Raw genomic sequence first — 25,343 nt, 5'->3', positions numbered from 1 at the left:
AAGACTCTAACTTGGGGGCGTGAGATTAAGGGTCAACCAGATAAGTGAGATAAACACATATATCATAAATTTTCTCCAATAGTAAAATAAAGTATTCAAGGGTATTACGATTTCAAAATATGTGGTTGAGAAATGAAATTTTTGGTTATTGCCTGTTTTTTTTTTATTTTTGTCTCAATAATTCAAGTGGATGTATTCAAGAATACAAATAATTACAAGATAAAAAGAACTTTTTATATACCACGTTTTTAAATTTTCTGTTGAATCATATAAACTTGACAATTTTATGTATTAATAATTTAGGACAAATAAGGCAATTGTTAACAAATCAGTTTTTTGCTATTTTGCAACAAACAAACAAATATAGAATACTGAAATGTCATTTTGATTTACATAGTAACGCACGTATATATTATCTAATAATTTAGTTGCTATGACCACCCCCTTAGTAACCAATAATAGTGGCTTGGATTACGGATGTCTTCCGAAATAACTTTTCATACAAAACAGAATTAACTGAAAATGAATTCAATTCTACTTAAAGATGGCTAAAAGTATTAAAATAATGCATTGGCATCGTGTTCTGATATATTCTAAAAGTTTCAAATGTCAAGCTAGTCGGGAAGTTAGTTAAAAATCGATTGCAATATTTGTACTGGATAAACAACCACCGTACAAATAAGAATACGAGCTTAGAAACACGTGGTAAAAAATCGCTTACACCATAATTGGAAAACACTACTGTAGAGCGTCACACTGCCTTTTATGCCAGCGCTCCATTGGCAAGCCAAAAGTCCGAGGACAATAAATCCTCCGATATGTCTTTGCTCTGCTACTGATCAACGAACGAATAAAAAAGTCGAGCTGTCAAAAGTCAAAAGTTGCGATTATCGTAATGTCTTCCGATAATCCTATAATTTTGTGTTATTTATATGTAGACTTGTATAAAATAATATAGCAGTGAAAATAACACAAGTTTTACGTTTTATTTTATTAATTCCGTAAATTCAAATCAAAAAATAATTGATAAATCTCTCATTTTTTAATGTGTAAATTAACAAATTAATCAATAAAAATGTTTAAAACAATTACAGGTTTTTTTTCGGTCCGAATGATCGCGTATTAATGTGTAATCGAATTTCCATAGTGATCGACGGACGAAGTCTGGCAACTCGGAGAGTAAAATATCAAACATGTTTGAAATCCAACGAGCCTGGTCTGCGGATTATAAAGTCCGCAGACCTGGGGTGCTCCACGCGAAAAAAAAGTCCGAAGACTGTAAATCGTCTGACTTGCGTGCCAATGGAGCGCCGGCATAACTATAGTGATATGTAGAGATGCCCGCTAAAATTCCTAGCCTGGAGATCTGCTTCAAAATGGGGAGGCCATGCGTCCCTCCAGTCATCTGGTAATAGCTCTAGCGAAATCTCGGTCTTCCCACGGATCTCTTCCCCCATAGGAATCGATAAAGCGCCTCCTTCGTAATGCGGGAGTGTACCTCTCATCTAATATTGTTATACTAATTCTTCATAATTATTACTCTTATCATTAAATTCATAATAATATGTATATTTATTTAAATGTTAAACGTCACATCAATCACACGTATAATTCTGAAAAAAAATCTTATGTGAGGTCGTCCAAAGGTCTTAAATCGGTGTTTTGTTTGCCTGCAATCTTACGGTATGTAATTAAAAACCGGGCCCGCGTCATAATAATAATATTATTCTGATTGGATCAGAAAAAACTCTTCGTCAATAGAATATAATATAATATAATGTTATTGTAGGTAACCCACTATTTTTTTATTACACGAAATATCCGACCGTGTTTAATTAATAATTAGACACACGATTTTTGTATTCACATATTCAATCGTCATAATTATATAGAAAATATTCAACGTAAAATTTAAAACAGTAGCCGAATTTTAAACCTATGGGACATGTAAGGTGTAATTTTGGTTCACAGAAAATTTGAAGGCCACCAATAATAATTTAGCGCAGATAAAAAAAGTGTAATTTAATTGTATAAGTACATACTTTTTTATTATACTATTGATTACAAATTTACGGTTGTTACATTAATCAATAATAGATAAAAAGAAATCACTGCTGTAACTTAATATTTGGCTGTAAAATAGTTTTAAAAAGTTATTTACCGTCTTCGATATTCAGTGGAGCATCTGGGCTTCTACAGAGTGGAGGCTTTTTTTTACGAGTAATAGCGGTTAGCTCAACCCATTGGGTCCTTACAGTGGATGCACAAACAGCATGCATTTTTTTGACCAGTCGCGGGTTGAGCCTGCGACTCGAAGATGCAGGAAGTAAAGAGAATAATTACATTTTTTACAGTAGGTATATTTCAAAGAATTGTAATTTTTTTTTCAGCTTAACTTTTTCTATCCAAATTACCAGTAGATAGAGAAATATGACAGAAGCTTAAAATAATGTTATTGCCACTTGTTTGTCAAATTTAAAAAAAAAATCGAATACACTAATATTTAAAAAAAAAACTATTGAGTGCTCCGATTCATAAAATTTTCTGAATGAAAGAAAATGTAAAATAATTTAATCAATATGAACAATGCATTTTTTTTATTAATTGACGTGTAAACTAGATACCTACATACATTGTCAATACATACTATTATATTGTTTCTATAATCACATTGCTATTTTGTAATATTTGACACCGTGCAAATTATATAATAAATTAATTATTAATAATTATGCCATGTATGGCTTACTTACCTACTATAAAACAAAATCAATAAATCGAAAACGGTGATTCGTAATGATATATAATGATAGACAGTAAAGAATTTTTATGATTTTTAACAGACAGGTTTATTTGTTAACTCCTTAACAATGCTGTCATAAAATATGCATCTTTTTATAGTAGATATTTATTATATCTATTCACACTCTTATAGATATTTTGATAATAAATATTTCGTTGAATAATATTAATATCATTTAATTTTTTTACACTATATTCCTTATTTATTTCCTTATACACAATATTAATATAACTGAGCGACTCGATGTTATTATCTAACATGTACTATTGTGGTTTCGTATAAAACCTCATGTTGAATTCACGGTGTATATTTAAACCAGTGGTGCACAACCTGTTTGAAAGAAAGGCCAATTTATCCATTTTCTACTTTTTCACAGGCCGCAGTGGGTAAAGAAGGTTTGAAAAATAATGATGTATTTCATTATAAACATTTTATTATTTTTAATTTATTAGTTGTTGCATATCAGCTAGTACTCAAATCACCTTCCACTCAGCATAACGTACATAATATGTATTTGCACGATAGAACTTAGTATATAGGAAATTAGAATTTTGTCGTATTAAATGAAAAATTTGGTAATGAAGTAGATAGATAGGTACTAAGTGTTGACATGTTGGGCCACATGCGGCCCACGGACCGTGGTTTGTGCATCACTGATTTAAACGAACCTTGTACTGATGTTATTTTATGGTTAATGTAATTAATATTAATATATATATTGAACCATATAATTATTACTATATATTTTTAGAAATACATATGATTAAGTACTTAACCCTTTATAGGACAACTTTTTTTTTCAAAGATATGTGCTTAATTATTTTTTTTATCTATTCTATATTCATTTTGATGAACAGAAAAAATATTTTTTTTTTTGAAAAATATATAGTTTTTTCGTAATTATCGATTTCTCAGCGGTCAGTTTTCTGACCGGTGTCCATTTATGTAAAAAAAATATTTGTTCTCGGATTTTTTTTTAATAATAAAAACACAGGTTTTTTAGGAAAAAATTATAATTTCATTTATTTCTGTAACAATAATAATTACTTTATTAATTTTATAGAAGTTTCTCAAAATAACAAAAATTTCTAAGGCCTTGTTGGCTTTTTCTTTTGTTCAGATAATTGGTACGGCATAAAACACGGTATGCAAAGGGATACTTTGCAATTTGTTACTGAGTTTCGTATCACTTTCAGCGTAGTGCTGCAATAACCACATCTACGAAGTGTACATTTTTCAGGATAATGATTTGAATTGATATCGTCAGGAAATGGAGGTCGACCAACCCTTTTTCGTGAAGTAAGAGATCCTATCAGCTGATCGGCCAACTTGTTTCTAAAGTGAAGATGTGTAATAGGTTTTTTTTCATTATCCAACACAGCTTAGTATTCTGTAATTCCTTCAAATAATCTCAGGAATGCGTCTTCACCCATATCTTCAAGGTCTTTCGCACTAAAACCTCCGCTTCTCCCATTTTGCATACTCAGACAATAAAAAAAAAATGTTCTTCAGTATAGGCTTCTACTTATACATATAACATTCCATAACTGTTTTATTTCATTCTGAGATATGTATTTCAAAAAATTATTACAGTTTGAATGAAAACAAAAACAATTATTTTTACCTGCGATTTTTTTGGAAATCATTTTTTCAAAGAATGACACATATCATCAAATAACTCGATAGCGACTAATTATTCACAAAAAATAACTAGTAATTATGAAAGTTCACTATATTGTTATATGAAAAGATGTTGTGGCTTAGAAATTATTTTTAGTGTCTATATTATGTAAATCAAGAAGGGTCCAAATTATACAATTTGAGGTTAGATTCTCATAAACTAAACATAGACTTTCATAACACCTACTTAATATCTGAATAAAAACAAGTAAAACAACATTTTCAACAATAAGAATCTGAAAAAAATGTACATCATTATTGTATGATATATAAAAAAAAATATTCAAAAAGTAATAACGCTAATCTATAGTTTCACTTCTAATGGTTTTATAATAAGATGGCAGTACGCACTTGTCTGTTTATATGTTTCTATAATATTTTGGTCGGCTTCAATGACTTTTCAGGGCCAAAGCGATAATCTAAATATTACACTTGCTGTGTGTACGAGTTTACAATTATTAAAACTACGATACTGACTCATGTATAAGTATTTATTGTATTGTGAATAATATTATAAATGCATTGTATATTAAGCCTTAAGCTGTTAATCGAAGTATATTATACTTAATTCTGTATTAAATATTTATATCTTTATAATTACAATGAAAGAGATTAGACAATATTGTTCTACCCTAAGCTTTTCAAAAGTTCTTATTCTACGCTGACCTTTTTTTTATTCAAATCACGTTTTTTTATTTATTTATTTATTTATTTATTTATTTATTTATTTATTTATTTTACTAATGTAAGTCTTCATTTGTGTCGACTACAATAATGCCACTGACGTACATTTAATATAGTAAACGATTCTGCCAAATAAGTGTGATACGATTGCTTGCAGAACCAAAGTGACCTGAAATAGATCAATGCATGCATTATACTTTCAAAATTAACCGCCAAATATTCTTCATACAGCGTAAAGTGTTCAACGGAAGCATGTTACCAGTGATCTATGAAATATATACTTACCTGCAATACAAGAGAGACACACAAAGTAATAGTGAGTAGAGTAATATGGCATTGAAATGTTTATGTTGGCATAACGCAGAAAGATCACGAGATAACACAACGTGTACCTACGCCTTGTGCCAGCAGCCAAATTGGTGATATTAGAAATTTTACTAGGCGAGTAATTAGCCATTGGACAAAAATGCTACAGGGTAATTCTAACCCCCTTTGAATCGAGGATTTGATTATATTACCGGAGTGAAATCAGAGAGTAGAGGAGTGAGACGTGTTTATTCATAGGTGAGTCGTCGATTCTGGGTGATAAAAATGGTAATCAGTTCAGTAATAGGTATATTATCTTTTGTAAGGTAGTCGCAATCTGGCTCACAAGCCAACCGTATTCCAATTATTGGAATACTACTGTACATACCAATAACATAGTATACTCAGCGGAATTACGGTTGCAGGCATGACCTAAAGAGAATCAAGATTGGCGAGTGAAACGGATTGTACTAGGCAGGCGCCTCATATAACTCACTAAGGTACCTTTAGACGTCAGTTCTGTTGTCCGTTTTGAGCGTGAATAGAAAAAAAAGAAGGATTCATTTATATAAAAATAAAAATCTATTTCTTTTCAATTTATCAAGCATCCATGCTATTATTTGAAAAAGAGGATAAGGATAAGTGATTATTTGCCCAATTAAAGCAAAAGTACCATTACCTTGAAAATACATTGGCAAATAGGTGGTTAGTTATGTGTTTTTTCTTCACATTTTTCACATATACTTTTAGCGGAAAACTTTATCTTATACTTCATAGATTCTTTATTGACTTTGAACATCTTTTTGTGCATTGTATATTTTGGAGTTTGTATTATTATTATTTGAGGAAGCTAAGTGATAATTTCAATGTCAATAAGACCTTGTCTTGAATGATACAAAGCGAAAATAACTTTTCAAATATTATTAGAAAAGGTATGTCATCTACGCGCATTATATTTATTTTCCTGTTTTTTTATGTGTCATCATACGATTTTTCGAATACAAAATTAATTTAAAATGTACATATCGTAGATGTAAAAAAAAATCTAAATATACTTACATAGATTTTTGTTGTTTTGTTTTATTGATCTATCGTAAAATCACAATACTTTGAAAAAAATACCTAGTACATTGAAAAATGTAATCTCATAATAATGATGATTTGTCAGTATTTTGAGTGTTTAAAAATATTGTAAGTATTTCAGAGTACCTTACATCCTTATAGATCTAAAGCTCTGACTAGGGCCGTTATAAAACGTTTCGATACTTTTTTGACGGCCCTAATTATGATGACATGTCTTTACCCCTTTATAACTTGCCGTAAGGAAAAAATAGTTTTTTAATAGGAAGTTGTAATCAGTTTGCGTATTTTCAGTTCACATATCTGCATAATTTTGGTATATCTTCAGTAGGCAGTCATTGATATATTTTGATCTATCATTTTAGTATTAGAGCGATCCGAAATCCGCCGTATTCGTCACTGTCCAAGCTAATTATCGTAACCCTCAATTATAAAATTGTTCAGGAAGTGAAAGCAACCATACGGATTGGATTTATTTTAATACTAATCGATTGAATACCAACTTTAAAGCTATGTTAAAATTTTTGCAATGATAGAATGAGTAAATATTTAATTATTAACGTTTTTCATAAAAAAATGAGGATTACGCTACTTGTCTCGGAGCATTTATAAGAATAATGTGCCAAAAATCAATTCAACTGTGAACATTGACAATTTTGTTTGAAATATTATTTTATTACAAATTGAGAATCGTCTTTTATTGGCATATAAAATTATTTGAAAAAAAAACTACAAGTTTCATTATCATTTCTATTTGATTTCTACCAAGTGAAAAAAACTAGTGGCTTGCATTTAGGGGTTACAGTATTTGACTGGAATATTTTTTGTCAAGTTTTGTAAAGCTAGTTTTGAATTATTTTGGTATGAATTAATTTTTTGGATTTATGATATTTGACCACTTCGGTGAAAAAGTGAGGGTTACGGCAATTGGGTTGTAGGTACAGTGACGAATGATCTATAATCCCATATTTATATCGATGGCTGATTTAAACACAGTACCTAACAAATGAATATATTTTTTGATTAGTGTTAGTCACTTTTTTACAATAATAAAGCAGCTCAATTGGTACTGTTTTGAAATCAGACTTCGATATTTTGATTTAATGTTAAAATTAGATTAACCCAAAACTAATAAATGCCAAGAGAATGGGTGACAATGTCTCTGAGATTATAAACATGTTAAACGGCGTATTTTAAGGATCTGTGTAATTTTATTTACAAATGGCTTTTTTACTGTCATTAAAGCGTCCTTGCTATCTCAAGAGCTATTTAAAAAATAAAATAAAAACTCAAGTTATTATTTAGTTTACATAATTTGGTGGACAAGTTTTGTGTGTAAGTAATAAATTATTATCTTTTGCTAAATTTTAAATGCTTGACAGAAATTCGGCGTTTTATTTGCTGTCATTTATAAGAATAAATGACTTTATAGGCTAGGCCCGGGGTTCCAAGCCTTATCTACGCCCCATACTATATAGAAATGTTTGATTCTTGTTTGCACCCCCTATAAAAGTAATATTTCATTTGAAGATGCATTAACGAGATAATATGTAGTACTCATAGGGTACTGCGGATGAAAAAATTAACTAAACAAAGCTTTTAGCTCCGTACATAAAATTAAAATGAAATAAGGTGAATCGAGGTAAGTGTAACTTTGGGGTAAGTGTAGCTTATAAGATTTCTCAGTATCTACTACAAATTGGATGATGCCAATGATGTGATAGCAAAGTCACTGATTTATAAAAATAATCAGAAATGGTGTTGATACCATGTTTTCTGAGGTGACTTTTTGAAGTCGACGAGTGAGATGGTAGCTGTTACTAAACTATTTTTTTAAATATGGAAATCTGCATATTGTGGTTAAGCAAAAAAAAAAAAAATAATGGACATTATATTTCAAGAATAGTATTTCATAATATTAACTTCAGTTTGCCGTACGTCCAGAAATATCATGTCCCTTTGGCTTTTTAGATATTTTGTATATTATAAATGTGATGTATAAATCATATATCAGAGACTTAAATGTCATCTCATATATAAGAATATGTGTAGGTTATAGTTGCATAAATACGCTCTTACTTTTAGACTTGCGGCCCTTCGGAAGTAGGCAATTATTCATATTTTTCATCATAAGATTGAGAGTATATGTTTTTTTAAATAAACATATTAAAAATGATTTATTACGACCCCATCTTGCCGCTTGGGTGTTTTGCACCCTTGTTTGGCGCGTCCCTGTGTACGCTGTTTGATGGAGATACGATGTTGTAATTGTTTTCTAATATTATCACTATTAGGAAATCAACACTAAATAATTATAAGTGAAGTGAACATCTGAGCTAAACTATTGTAACACACCACTTATTTGCACGTATGAGATTCAATAATAGTCATTAGGAATCCACCATGTTATAAATTTTCCAAATGTCTGTTGGAAATTTCATCGAAATAATACTTGTAATTATCATGAACTATCACTATTGCAGTTGAAGCCGTGACAAAGCAAAATATTATGGCAAAATATTTTAATACCAGTATTCAAGATTTGTTGACTCACAGTAAGCAACAAGTAGTTTACCTAATAATGTAATAATTATTATGACATGAAAAATGATACACAAAAAGACGTTCGGTTATTAATATTACAAATATTGTAGGCATTTGGAAAGATAAATAAAACAAGTTTTTTGAAACTAAATCATTGTCGTCTTACTAAGTTTGGTTATTAGTAGGGGTTGCCAAAAATAGTGATTACCAGATATGACGCAAAGATGACGTTAAAGATTTTTATAAGTGGTATGTATGACAAGTGAACGAAAACAAATAGATTTTTAAACGTTTTCTGTAAGAAGAATGGTTATGTACCTAAGTTATGTTATGATAATGTATTTTGTATGTTATTTAGTGAGGTTTTGACAAAATCAATATACATACCTATTATCAAAGTTATTGGGATATTCTAACATTCGTTTAAGCGATGCATTACAAACAGTGTTAATCTATTGTTTATAACACTTTTTAATACAACATCGTATCCCTAATCATAATTATGTCTTTTACATTAATTTATAGATAGACCATGGCCCCACATCCTGAAGCGGGCCCCCAAGCTAGGATCTTTGGCAGCCCCCCCTACCTATCGCTAAAGATAAAGGCAGTGTGGTGCTCTACAGTAGCGTTTTCCAAATGGTGTAGGTACGCGTTAAAATTAATGTGTATATTTAGGGTTTTTTGTGTATTTTAATACATCCATTTGAATTATGGAGTTGTCGAGTATCGATACATAATTAATAATTGTATCATATAACCACGTAATTTAAAATAATAATATTATTGATGGTAAATAGCGCCGCAGGCGACTTTTTTTGCTATTACAGAGAATTTGTGATGTATTTTTATATCACTTATCGGCGATTCGACTCGCCGGGCCCCAGGCTAGAGCCCTGTCAGCCTCTCCTTTCTGGGGGCCATGAGATAGACTGTCCGCATGGGAGGCGAACCTAGATTCTGCGGGTATCGAAGATTGGGTAATCTCCTATCAGGAGCAAGTCTCGGGAACCGTATATGGAAAGCGCTAAACAGACTGAGAACCATGATAGGGTTCATCTGACACCACATGGTGAAGTGGGGGTTCTCTAATGACCAAACTTGCGAGAGCGGTGAAATACAAATCACGAAACACCTATTTTCATGCAAGTCTTGCCCAGTAAGCTGCAATTTCGACGAGATCCTACAAGCCGAGGAAAATGGTGTTGCCATCGCCAAATTCTGGAGCGACAATTATTGTAGCAATTGATGACCCGATTAGAAGATTATTATTTATTTTTAACACAAATAATGTAACAAAAAGTAACCTTATTTAAATTAATATAAAATGTTTTATGTCACCATTATAATAAGTCTAACAAATTTCCTCAAAGATCAATAATTCGCATCTATCCACATTCGTAATATTCAATTTAGTCTTTACTAAAATAATTACGCATTAATTTACTACTCAATTGTAGGTATAGAATTCAAAGTAAGTTTTTATTTCACTCATAAGGAAATGGTAATTTAATTAACAATAATTCGAGCTGGAACATAAATGTACGACTTGGGTATATTTTATCAAACGTAGCAAGCATCGATTTAGTGTAGAATAAATCTCAGTAGGTACCTAATCAAAGTTATTCCAGTTCGGTGGACTACCTCTTCTAACTATCTAATTATAAATCTATGATGCTTTTTATGTTGAACCACTATTATTATTTAAATTATTGTGTTATTTTGATATTTGTAGGTAGGTACCTACTCATTTAAAGAATGCGGTTCCAAACTTTTGCAACAACTGCTCAATTTTTCATCATCAGCCTTTATCAATCCACTGCTAGACGAAGATAAGTCTTTAAGCTTCGTTTGCTTAAGACCTGCGGCTTAGGTGGTGTGAGATCAGAATTTAAATACTTCGTTGATTCAGTGGTTTCTTGATACAACGTATATTTAGGACATTTTCTATCTTTTGGATAACACTGGACCACTATTAACATTTGTTCATAGATTGTCTTTTCTTCGAACTGTGCCCTACTATACCTACTAAGGTATTTAATTGAATATGTTTTTTATGCCTTTCAGTTGTTTTGTGGCGTATTTCTATATATTTGTAGTATGTAGTCTCTTCAAGCCAACCGGATTCCGGCGTCCAGGAAGGCCGCTAAATACTATCTATAGAGTGTATACGGCAGAGCGACGGAATGCTGGTATGACCTGGAACGATGCAAGGAAACTGGCGAGCGACAGGGATTCTTGGAGGCGCCGCGTGGTGTCCATATGCTCTAAATTAAGGGCGGATATGGCTGAAGAAAAATAAGATGTATTTAATGTAAAGATATTTCACCGAATAAGTCAGAATTTTTATAGACAATCAACTAAGATATTATTATAGGTACTTTATAGATAGTTTTGTATATATATATGTAGATACGTAATAAAATGTATCGTCCATAGAAGAGAGAAGGTATCGAGTATTATTTTGTAGTAGTAGGTACCTACCTATATTCACTTAGCACATAGCGAGGATGGCTTGGATTTGTAACACCTGAGCAGACTTGTATTTCGACATTTCAGTACAGGTTAGTTTTATTATTGTGAACATCTGGAAATTATCGAAAGAATGGACATCGAGGGCAACCTTGCAATGTTGTTATTTCAACATCGAACAACAAACTTCACCAGGCGGGTTATTTATGCTTCGTTTTACAATAAAATTATATATAATATACTTTCTGACATTTCTGTTTCGAGCTGAAGTTGCAGAATTTTTATTCGTTAAAATGTCTGAAATTTATTACTCATTTATGCAAGATAAGGTGCTGACAATGGATATTTCCCAGCATTATCTTGCAAGTCTCAGCAGCTACATAACACTATACTGTGGAATCTTGTATTGTCTTAAGCAGGCCTCGGATCATGGGTGACTCAACTTCGCGAAATCAGTAGGTATACCATAATATTATGAAATGCATAATATAAATTCATGAACATGTGATTACTACAACGTATGTATACTACAACGGAATCAATTTTAGACTAATAATTTCGTTGATTAATTCTTTGGTGTGTCTTGAATTTTCTAAAGGAAATATTTAGCAAGGTTATAATAGACTAATTATTATTTGATTATTATATAACTCGGAAAAAACTATTTTCTATCTAAATCTTGAGTAATTAAGAGTAGTTTTGTATAATGTTGTTTTCTCGAGAATCTTGAGATTTCTAGATCACGACATCTATATTTAATTTGTGTTATATGTATTCCATTCAAATTTAAATACATTAACGTTCACAATATTTTTTAAATGTTTATTGCGTATTTAATCATTGAATTGCCATGATTTGATGACACTAAAAACAATAGTATATTATATGTAACTATATTTAATTGACGAGAAGCAAAAAAATAAAATGTTACACAGCATCTACCGTTTAAAAAAAATCGGTTAGGTACATGTTCAAACACGCGCGTTAACATGATCTTACTCCCTACTTCATTTATCGTTTGTCAATTTATGGCTACGGCCGTATGTTGTAGCTTAGCCACTGGGAAATGCCAATATAAATGGCGCATTTGGAAAAAATAATACCTTATTCTTAGGTCAATAATTATTATAAAGCAAACATTATTCATAGAATGTTTATCACAAAGTGAAAGACATAACTTATAATCAGTATCTTTAAAATTATTTTTAAATGTGTAAATCTTGCCCATTTTTTGAATAAGTAAATGCCTAATTCTTGTCAAATTTGGAATCACAGAGATTATCAATATAATTTTTTTATTGTAAATATTTCACTGTAATAATGTCGAAATAAATTTTACTAATGGTTTTATAAATGCTTTTAAAAATTAATAAATATAAAAAATCTTAACACCACTTCACATGGACGTACTGAAATATGACTATATTCTAAAACATTAGAGCGAGAGGTTTCAAATAATAATATTTTATGTAATAAAAATACTTTATGCAGTCATCAAATGTTTAAAATAAATATAAAGGATAATAAGGCTTCAAAATTATATAAATAGATTATCTACAACGTTTAAGGAATGTCCAGCATCATGGTTTGAAAATAGCATAAAAGCTTCACATATATTATTACTGATTAGTGAATACACTGATTACAGTAATATTTCAATACTCTGCCGTATTCGGGCCTCATGGCGTGTTATAGTGTGAAAAAAAAATATTTCAAATCCTATATTTACATTTAGATATTATTAAATAATGAAAATAAGCCTAGCTTGCTCTCACTAACGTATGTACTGATTTCTTACGGGGCAACATTTATGTACAAATGTGTGGGAAATTACTCAACAAAGGTATTAATTAATGTATAATTATTATTAACATTTTTTTTGATTGAACGGGCATTACTATCTAAAAGCATTCACACGTGTTGGTGAGGTTAAATACTATTTCGACATAAGTAAATTAGTTTTATCAAGTTATTAAAAATATTGAGAAAGAGCTATTAATCAATTTCGTTGACCGATGTCATGAAAGGTGTCCGTGGAGATTCTATGCATGGCCGACCGGATTAATAAATTTGTGTTGAAACATATTTTTAGAAGGTAATTATTGTGGATTGACGGTACTTTAATTATATGTAAGTACCTATTTCGAAATATTTAGAAATTTACTTAAGTATAAGTGTTAATAAATATACTCTCAATATTGACAATGCCCAGTAAGATTAGACAATATAAAAGTGATAATATTAAATATAATTAGTAACAATATAGCTGATCTAGTGTAGAGTATATCTACAGAACATCATGCTATTCTATATTCGACCTTCAGCAAACTTTGAATAGGGGCCAAAGGAAAAAATAAATATCTCAGTTATTATAATAGTAAAAATAATAACAAATCGGTAAGTACATATAAAAAAAATATTTTTCTCGAATGATTTGATGCGGGCAAAAAGAATATAGCTCCTACGATTTAGTGACGCAGGTAGTATGGGCTTAATTACATCGTGCGTCATTCGAATATAAGAAAATGGGAGTAATAAAAGTATTATTCAACGATGTATTTTAGTGATTTATTTGTTATATTGAACTCAAAATGAATGACGTAAACTATGGGTACAGGGAGCCAATCTAGTATCTGCAATAATTGATGCCATATCATACTTCAGACATATAATAATTACCCTGGCTACCATACTTATTTCCATGGCCTTCATAAGAGGGAGAGGGGGGGAGGTGCTGACGGGGCTCTAGCTTGGGGGACTTTGCTCTTAGTAGTAAAAACGTCGCCTTCGGCGCTATTAAATTTGACGAATAGATTTTTTTTAATAATTATTTTTAGTGTGTTTCCTGACCAATCAAATGACGAATAATTATCTAATAGGGCGAAGGATCGCATGTTACTTGGCTATCACAAAGGGGCGTCGCGATCAGTGCTTCATGATATGATGCTGAGTGCCAATAATTCAGGTGGATTTATTTAAAAATTAGAACATTAAATTGCCCCCTTACCGATTGGTTGGGGGGGGGGGGCGCTTCAAGATGTGGGGGCCATGCTTATTTCAGTTGCACCTTTAATGAGTATTCCATATACCTATTACAATTTGTAATAACATAATAATGCTATGATATTAAAGTTTACCATCGTTTTTTACAGAAATAATTACAAGATAAAAAGAACTTTTTATATACAACGTTTTTAAATTTTCTGTTGAATCATATAAACTTGACTTGCCTAGCTTAAACGATCAAAATAATTTCTACTTGATAGAAATAATGAAATGTCATTTTGACATTTCATATTGATTTCCATAGGTACGCATGTATATGTTAATAATTTAGTTGCTAGGACCCAAGACCCCTAGCAACCAATAATAGTGTTTTACTTTTTACGGATTTCTTCCGAAATAATTTTTCAGACAAAACAGAATTAACTGAAAATGAATTCAATTCTACTTAAAGATGGCTAAAAGTATTAAAAGAATGCATTGGCATCGTGTTCTGATATATTCTAAAAGTTTCAAATGTCCAGCTAGTCGGGAAGTTAGTTAAAAATCGATTGCAAGATTTGTACTGGATAAACAACCACGGGACAAACAAGAATACGACCTAATAACAACGTTGTAATAAAATACAATATCTCGTAATGTCACTAAACTAGGGAGCAATAATATGTACCTATTTGTATTATTCGAAATTTAAAAAATAAAGTTTATGTGATCATTTATATGATTTTCTCAAATCTTGGATGTTAGTGATATTTTCAATTCTATTACTAATTTCACTACACTACAGTCATTGGACCCATATATATTTATTTATAAATACTAAAAATTAAAAAAAAACTTCTGTGGGTTTATTCTATACACAAGGCGGCTATCGACGGTAGCTTATCATATCTATGTATTGAGCGGTTAATTGTTGCAATAAGTTAACCGCCTAAAGTTTAGACTCTAAACTGTCAAAAAGTGCTATGTTTTAACAGCCTCTCTTCTGGCTGTGTCAACTTTTAGAGCAAGATAGACATTTTTAATAGTTTGTACGGCTAACTTATTGTAACATTTATAATATCTCAATACATAAATATGATAAACTTCCATCGATAGCCGCCTTGTTTATAGAATAGACCCACTGGTCTACAATTTTTCATATAAATTGAGAAAGATGTTTGAGGAGTTTGGAAGGTGATTATATAGCAAAATGACAAACTGAAAAATGTTTCTACGATTTTGATAACACCATAGAATTCCCTATAGAACAAAATGAAGGGTTTAGTAATAGATTGTGACTGTCTCATTCTTTCCTCGAGGTTTCAGGGTCGTGATAATGTGTTAACGTGTATTAGAGGTCTGTCTTGTTGACAACAAAATGAGGGTTATAGCGTTCCTACTGTCAGTTGCGATGGGTAATAGTTAATATATTGGATACGATATTAGATTTTTCTGAAAGTACCCAGTAGCCCACCGTCTCTATTATTATAGACAGGGTTTCTGCAATTTTCGATAGTCTCATTTACTAATCGCGAAAATTATCTCTTATATCTTGTTATCCATATTATCTTGATCTCATTGTGGCCTGTGTCTATCGAGCGTTTGACAATCGCTAACATTTTATATTGATTTAATCAATAAACCCTCTCGTGTTCACTCACACGATTTATTTTACAGTTCGTGTGGTTTGGCCAATGTACTTATTCGAACATCCGCTACAGCTTATCTGATGCATACCCGCCGAATCCAAAAGTTGAGTATATTATTTGCCATCATCGATGTTGAAAACACAGTGTTTCCTCGGTTTTCCTCGTGTTTCCTCGGTATCCTGGAAATAGCATCGGTAGTGTTGATGTATCGCAGATAAGCCTGGCCTTAGAATTTTGTATGGTCATCCTGGTTAACCGGTTTGTTGCTGCTCTTACTGACGTTTTGAATTGGCCTGTTACTTGTTAGGGTTAGAGTATCTGTTAGTATGGATAGAAGATATTTCGACTTCGATTCTCAGATTCGTCATGATGTTGTCATTAATTTCGATATCAAAGTCATTTTTTCGGCAGAGTGGGTGATGCGTGTAGTCAGTGGCGAATTTCTTTCACGCAGATAAGGTAATAGATTCATCATAAATTTTTAAATGGAGCCTAGAAACGGTGCAAACCAGTCATACAATTATTAAATTATACTAAAATCTAATAAAGATTTGGCGAGAGCCGGGCATCGGCTAGTAATAATAAAGGTAATTAATATTCCTTGATTTAATATACAAAAATCGATAGTCAATAATAATGCAATTTGATAAGCATTTCATGTACGACCTACTAGTTTATATTGTTGAAATTAGATAGGAGGCTCGTAGCATAATTGGTTAATGCACAGTAGCGCGATACCAGTGGTTATACGGGTTCAAATCCTGTCGGGCATCGTATTTTTTTTTCAAATATGAATTTTTCTAAAGGGTGTATGTATATCTGAGGTGTTTTCAAGTTATGTATGTTTATAAAGATACGTTATAGAAATTGCGTATAAAATAAACAATTCCTACAACTGACGTAAAAAAACCTATTACATGAACACTCAAATAGATAATTATGATGTAATTTTACACCCACGGTGGCCGCGCGGCTTAAGCGTTGGACTATAACGCCGTGGGTCCCAGGTTCGAATCCTGGGTCTGGCAAGTACACATATTGTTTTTCAATTTGTGTGTCAGGGTATGGACCTAATAGGTTGAGCAAGAGGCTGACATCCATTTCTCGTAAAAACAAGCCTTTACTCTATGGACGCCCATATGATCCTATTAAGACCGGACATGGTCGGAAAAATTATTATACTGTATCACCCTGTCACTAGGGAAGAGATATAACGCTATTTTTAGTTGGTAGTTAGAATTTAGGTATGGTTTTTATTTTATTTTTCATACGGGGCGTCGAAATTAATTAGTACATTGAGCCTCCAAATCTCTAAGCCCGCCACTGTGGGTAGGTGGTGTGGGTTGGTTTTTCCGAAACATCGAGGAAAAAAAGAAGAAGATGATGCGGTGACATCCCGAAAACCTATTACGATAATAAATAACTGCGATAGTCTCAAAACAAAAAAAAAATGGGGTTTTTAAACATCTTCGTTGTTAATGCATAATTTTTGTATGCGTGTTTTAATTACAACGGCAGTAAGAAATTACGTATTTTGTTTTTATTCAAAAAATCATAAAAGAATTATGTACTTATTGATAATAGATTTTAAAATAAATGTAAGGCTGATTTCTTTTATATTATTATTATTAATATTTATTCCAATTAACATACATATATTATAGACAGAATATCGTAAACTTGGAAGCTAATGACTGGCGGTCTCATTTATTCTCTATTGATTATCATTTAATACCCCACTTGTCTTGTCATGATAATTTAATAGACCAATAATTATTATTGTCATGAAAACAAACCACTCAAAGAAGTAGCGGAAATTATTCCTAAGGATGTATCTACATACTGATTTTATCACTGTCTCATATTTTCTTTAAATGAAAATATTCCACAGTTAAGAAAAATTATAATAATTATTATGGCGACGTACTTATTATGATTATCATCATTTGAGGCACAGCGGCTCGTTGTGGTTCTCCAAACCTATAAAACGCTGATTGTTTACCACCTACACCACTACTAATAATTACCGTATATTTGGCGTCACAACACTTTTCCAACGTGATGGTTTCAGAATTTTCTGGTCTGATCAACGCAATTCAATACATTGAACATGACTATGCTTTGGATCATACAAAGTTCATTCATTTCATACAATATGTTCATTTCTCATGCAGTTCAAATCTTAAATTCGATTTTCTCAAAACATACAAAACTGGACACCTTCTTTGCACCAAGACATCAATAGGCTACATTTTTATTTATTTTGTGCATGCGGATAATATTGTATCTGGGCAGTAAATTTTGTACAAAAAACAAGTGCACAAATATTCACATTTTTTGCGTAGATAAATCGGACACGCTAAATTATTATACTACGAAAGATAGTATCTACCTATCTATCAATTCCGTGGATAAATAAAATATTAATGATTGTTTAGTTTATTTAGGCAAGCCAAAAATATGGTAAGTGAATCACATAAGTACTTTTTTCTAGTTTATTTTTTTTGTTTCGAGATTTTTTCGATCATTCTTTATAAGTATACGCGCCCACACATTAGTTCGACTATTATAAGGAACATTGATTATAAATAGTGGTTGTATTTTTCAATGGAGGTAAAATGAACCATAAAAATAGTTTAATCTTGTGTATGCTTATGTGGCGAATCGGAGGATGACAATCACGATATCTGAGTGTACCAACAAAATATTGGTGGACAGGTTGAAAGAGCCACCGACGCCAAATAGTTACATTTTATAAGTTGTGATATTTGATCAGATTCCTATGAAAGAAAATTATATATGAATGTAGTCTTAAACTCGATAAATCCAAAACCAATAAATCGCGCTGACAAGGGGTGACGATGTATGTCGCACTTGTAATGCCACATATTGTAATAATTAATATCTACTCAGTTGCTAATCATTATTGATTACTATTCTGAAATGCGATGGTATTTAGGTACATACCAGTCATATTGAATAAATATACAGGGGCTGAACAAGAGAAGTCAAATTCTCAGGTGTAAGTGTGATGGAAAATTACTGTGAGACATGCATGGTTCCATTTAAGAAGGTACATAATTATTATACATTATTTTATTCATTACATAATGCTTGATAGTTTAGAAAAATAAATATTGTCTTATTGACTGGGTGTTCTGAGTAATAAACTCCGACATTGGACTGTGGTTGTTAAGTAAATAATAAGCAAGTACAGTGCCAACTTACCAATATCCTGTGTGAATATTATATTAGTTATTCAAAATAAAATAATCGAATTTGCGGGGATTTTTCAACGACATCGGAGGGTTCAGACTTTGATTATAAACGTTAAAAAAAACTCTGGGATTCAAATTATTGATTGAGTTTTTTAGAGAGTCGTTTTTTGAGATCGAGTGGCAATAAATTATGTCAGTTGTTTTCAAAATCTTTTGTCTTGTGACGCTCTTCATGTTTAAAGATTTTTCACGGTGCCCTAAAAATACCAATTGGTAGAATTGGTGAGCCTATTGTTATCCGTATAAATTCTCAAATCTTGGAATCAAACTAGACACAGCTTCTCAGTGACATACCTAGGGAAAGTGCGGTCCTTAAGTAAAATAAAAATGCCGGCTCATATTATTTTTACTCGCAATAATTATATGTAAGCATATTAATTTTGATATACCTGTACATAAATGGATCGTTAGCACTGCAGGCGAAATATTAATTGACTCCACAGAATCTATCCTCAAAAGTTGTACTTATTATTCTTATTTGTTTAGTAAAATTTCGTCGCTAAACAATTATCTTCTTGCCACTCGGGAAGTCACTGCAGCTACCATTATTTCTTTGAAATCTTGAATCCATATGAATTTCTTTACATTATTTGCTGAGGTGCTGTCTAAAAACAATTTTACTCCATAATAGGAAGTATTGGATATTATAAATTGGTGTAAGAATAGGATCTATGATTGCGATCAAGCATTAGCGCGTTGTATTAAGTTTGCCACGAATTATTTTCTTATGGCGCCCGAGGGTCCCGCAGCAGCCTGAACAGCTTGAATACTACTGATGTACTCTAAATTATAATTCAACTAATACAAAATTCGCGAGATAGAATCAATACAACTTTGAATCTGCGTCAGCATCTGATACACACTTTGTTGTAAACTATTATTTTTTTTATATTTTTTATGCATGTTTACAAATTGTTGTAGCTGAATGTATAATTTAATTTACATTATAATTATGGAGAATTAACTGAACGCTTTTAAAAAATAAAACCTCGATACGTTATACATACCTGTATATGTTAAAACAAGAAATACACCGTGAATTCTCGGTTAAAAATCATAAATTTTGTTATAAAATAAAACGGTGACTGGTTTGGCTAGGAAAATTAGGTAAATTATGGCGAGCGCCCGGATATTTTAGGCGATCTTTCGCTACGGCGGGTGAGCGGAGCGTGAAGACAATGTAATACTTAATTATTGGCTAAACTGATAATAATTGACAATGACTATACAATTTTTTATTAATAAACATTTTTAGATCTTTAATTTATTAAAGCGTAGGTATCTAAAAACATTGAAAGCAAAAATAAATATTTTTTAAATTCAAATATAAGCTATTACTTAACAAAATGTGTGTTCATTCTATACACATTTTTATTTATTTTAGTTATTGAAAGTTTAATAATATTATATTGTCAAAGCATCAGCACCAGTTTACCAAATTTAAAGTCTTTATGTATACTGAAATTATGTGAAAACTAACTTTGAAGAAAACTTAACCGAAAAAACATGGCAGAGTCTTGCTTATCTTTTTATTTTATAAGTTACGTAAGTGGAGGCTCATAAACACTAAATTCAATACAATTAATAGCTTCACAAATTGACTTTCAATTATTTTATTATTATATATTATGTAGTAGGTATGTACATAGATGACATTTATCTCCGTATTACTTGAAACAATAACCTACGTCCTACACACCATTGTATTGAAATAAAAATAGCCCCCAGTCTCATTTAAGATTGTGAAACAACATTCTGTGAGACAAAATGTTAAAAATAAAACCTAGTATGACGTAGTAAATTAAGTTTGGTATATTATAAATTTCAAGGTGCCACCTTTCGGAATAAAAATAATATTAATGATTATTTTGCAATGTGGCACTATTAAATTTTACAAGAGTCGAAAATTCTAAGATTCCACATATGACTCGTGTTCATTGAAGGATAGATATATTTTTCCTTTTTTATTATACGAAGGCCTCGGTAATTTATTACGAAAGTTATTCCGGTTTACGGTGCGGTACATACGTACTAGCACACCTACAACATTAAGTAATGAATTTCAAAATAAAGATCAGTACAAACTCGATGCATTTTGTGTAAATTTTGACAATGTTTATTTTGTTGTTTCTGTCATTTTGACGGTAGTAGAAATAAATAAATAATGTAACTTTATACTCAATGGTAGAAACAAAATATGGTATTGTATAAACTGAATTTTGCAATTTTGCAATTGCACGTTCAAGGGAGGTAAGCAATGACTAAAGCCATGTACACACTCTCATGTATACTTACTTGTATATTTTGTTTATATTATATGAGCGTGTTTAGAATAATATTGCACAAACGACTTAACCGAAAAAAGTGCATACTTAATAATCATTCATACTTAGGCAATTGAAATTAAATTTGTTTAATCGTCAGTATTTTATAGATTACATGAATCTTTTTCACATATTGTGTAGATTCGCTTGCTTTTAATATATTATTTATAAACAGTATTTTTTTATGTAGGAATAAATAATAGTTTTAACTAGGTATAATGACCATATATAATTTTATTTGTTATTTTAAATAATAATTACAATATAATTTCGAACCAAATATTTACATAGAAGAAAAGAACTGCCGTCGGCAAACTGTTGTTTTCGTGCAATTTTATTGTCTCTATTCAAACATGCAGCTTTATTTTTCTGGTTATTTGCAAAATGTTCGCCAGGTACCTTATCGTTTTATACCTACATGGCGGATATTATTTAACCGCTTCACTGTTAGATTACACACATCTTTAACTCCAAAACTATTATGCTTGTAATAATCTAGAATCCATTGAAATTAGATGTATGTGTCTTTGAGTAGTATATATGAGTACAAATATAAATGTCAATTTGCATTATTTATAAGCACAAAACACGTTAATTATTTACAAATAGAGATAAAAATTAGATGTTAAATAATCGTTTGATATCGAGTCTTCGCAAGCGGTATTATTAATATAAGCGCTAAATAATCTTACGAAGCGTTTTACGTGGGCGAAGTCGCGCGAAACGTTGAGCGGCACGCGCAACTCAAACGTATAACCGTGTGTGAAAATGTTCGTAAACAGTCTTTTTTTGGTTGTACGTTTATACTGTTATACGTTTGAGTTGCGCGCGCCGCTCATCGTTTCGCTGACGTCGCTCGACGAGCCGTTAGGAACTGGTATATTGTTGGTACCTATTAGCGATTGCAACCTCGGACAAATTTTTTAATGCATGGTTTTCGGGATTAGAATCATTAAGGTAATCCGGTCCGCGCCGAATAATGTCTCAAAAAACCTGCAAAATGCATCTTAGACATAAATTGTCGAAAGCCGTTGCTTTATTTTGAGTCTCTGATGATTGACTGGCTCGTCCCGTGCTCTGTCCAAGAAATACGAAGCATTCGGCACTACACTTCGAAGGCATCGATTGCCTTACATTCCTTTGCCCCCGGGTCCATGAATATGGAGAACACTAATTTTTGCGGCTATTGAAATTCTTCGATCCTTGTCATCGTATCTTTCATAATCTGTTCTTATTTCTGCTTCACAATGGCCGGTCGATCCCAGATATACAAAACTCGTCTACTGTTTCTAGATTTAGGAGTAGGTATACTTGCTGTGAGTACAAGGTTAGTCCTATCAATAACCATTAACTCTGTATTATTCCTATTAGGTAATTGGAGACCGTTATTTGAGACTCTCTTACTCTACTCACTGTGGCAGCTCTGTGAGTTCTCTATTATCATTAGCCCTGTAGTGTCATCTACGAATTTTAATAATTATTTATTTTCTGGTCAAATGTCATGTATACAATAATGTATTAATGTCGTCTCTAAAAAGTACTTAAAATTGAATTGAATGAAGGTCTAATAAGTTTCTCGTTTTACTGTTGGAAAAAGTTATTAATATTGATTTACACTTTTATTATTTTGCGTCACACACTTGCATCAGGTCACAGTAAGCGAGAAGATAAAAAATTGTTTTAATACAAAAATAACGCGTTCTTTAAAGACATGAATTTCGTTCAGGAAAAACCAGTTTGATAAAATTTCGGATGTTTGTAGCAAATTAATAATGAATACAGTGGTGCCCCATAAAAAATAATTGTAAATAGTAGATATAACCTGTTTTTAGCGAGTTCTAAATAAATTTATTTTCAGCAGTGCTAAAATATTTCATTACCTACCATGTGGTTGATATTTTGGAGATAATTTTATACAAACAATTTTAATTAACGCGTTTGAAGACTGTTTAGTTAGAATTTGAAGTGTCACTGGTAATATTAATAGTTGTCATAATTTAGTTAGATTTAATAATTGTTTGAAACCATACATTAGGATATCACCAACAGATGAGATTATTCTGAACATAGGTAATATGATAGTTTCAATAAAGTAACTTTTTAATGCTGGATGACATAAAATATACATAATCTGTCATATATTTGCATGCATTGCAAGATTGGCTGTCTTTTTACTACAAACGATGTTTGGATGTCGGCTCTGACATTTTTTTTAAAACGAATGATAGTATATTGTCGGTCGTACAGTCATATTTGCATAATTACATATTTTTAGTTTGTTGTTAGTAAAATTAAAGTTAAAGTAGGAATCACAAAATAGCCTCTACGCCACTGGGTATAAAATAAATGATTTGTGTCGATTATTAAGATTACGTTTAGAAATACAAATTGCTTACGAGCTAAAGTCAAGTTAAAGATTATTGGACCTCCACTGGATGGTATCTACCTATCTAATTCAATACGTATGTTACAGTTCGACAGCCGATGATAGGGATCCAAGTACATCGATATCCGAGTAAGTACATTAATCTACCTAAAAGTTGAATATGGATACTGATTTTGAAGTATTTTTAGTGTTTGAAAAGGTACAATCACTTCAGATCAAAACATTAAAATTATATATGATACCTAATATGAAAATAATAAAAACACATTATACCTACTCACACCGGAGATAGGGTTTCATCAGCGCTCGACAATTTTCCGAAAATATTTACATAGTTATCTAATTTCATATATATTTTATAAAAATATGTATGTTGGATTATATCACAATACCTATATCTAGCTCAGATGGTCAAATTAATTGTTCTACGAAACGGAGCATTAATTTTCGCGATTTCATGAATCGGAACGGCACCCCGGTGCGCTTCGGTCCATTTCGAGCCCTAGATTGCATGGAATGTAATCCAATGTTAGGAATAAAGTGCTTATAACTTTTTTATACAAAGTAGTTAGGTAACTGTTACACGGTTGAATTATTTTTCACGCAAAACTACTACTTATGTATTTTCCTAACCTGTTTTTTACGTGTATATCACTTGTTCACCACCTTATTTTTTCTAACGAATTCTCATGACTATATTTCGATATTCATTTGTCATAATTATGTTTTTACAATATTATTTCTATATCTACGATTTATATGTAAACACAGAAAATAATTAAAAAATGTCGGCATGAATTAAAAAGTTTGCTCGAAGTGTGAAGAAGAAACGGGAAATAGTCGATTAATATTATAATAAAAAATATATAATCTTGATTTTAAACTAAATATTTTTCTTTTAAAAACTATTATAAAAGGATATTTTAATTTGCGTTTTTAAATAATGGAGGTCAAAGATAAACAGCATCTGATATTAAATTTAACCTTGCGTTAAGCGCAGGTAGAAAAATAGTACAATGAAATGGGTGGGTTTAAGGAAAGTTGTAATAAAATCTCATGGAAATTGTAAATTAATAAATATTAATATCATTAATATTACATTATTATTTTCCAAATATTCTAGCATATATTTTTATAGACATGAAAAAATCC

At 31.2% G+C, this 25,343-nt stretch overlaps 1 protein-coding gene across 2 annotated transcripts in view; it reads right to left on the bottom strand.

Annotated features, from left to right (window-relative positions):
• The window catches only part of osy (ABC transporter oskyddad), a 64,264-nt gene that overhangs the window by 37,724 nt on the left and 1,197 nt on the right, over nt 1-25,343 (bottom strand). The gene's annotated exons all lie outside the window — the stretch shown is intronic.

The sequence above is a fragment of the Rhyacophila brunnea genome, unplaced genomic scaffold, assembly GCF_057557595.1.
Source record: "Rhyacophila brunnea isolate RB1 unplaced genomic scaffold, BYU_Rbru_1.0 scaffold_4, whole genome shotgun sequence".
In the NCBI taxonomy this organism is placed as follows: Eukaryota; Metazoa; Arthropoda; class Insecta; order Trichoptera; family Rhyacophilidae; genus Rhyacophila; species Rhyacophila brunnea.
The sequence above is the reverse complement of the archived record's forward strand: the minus strand, read 5'-3'. Positions and strand labels throughout refer to the sequence as shown.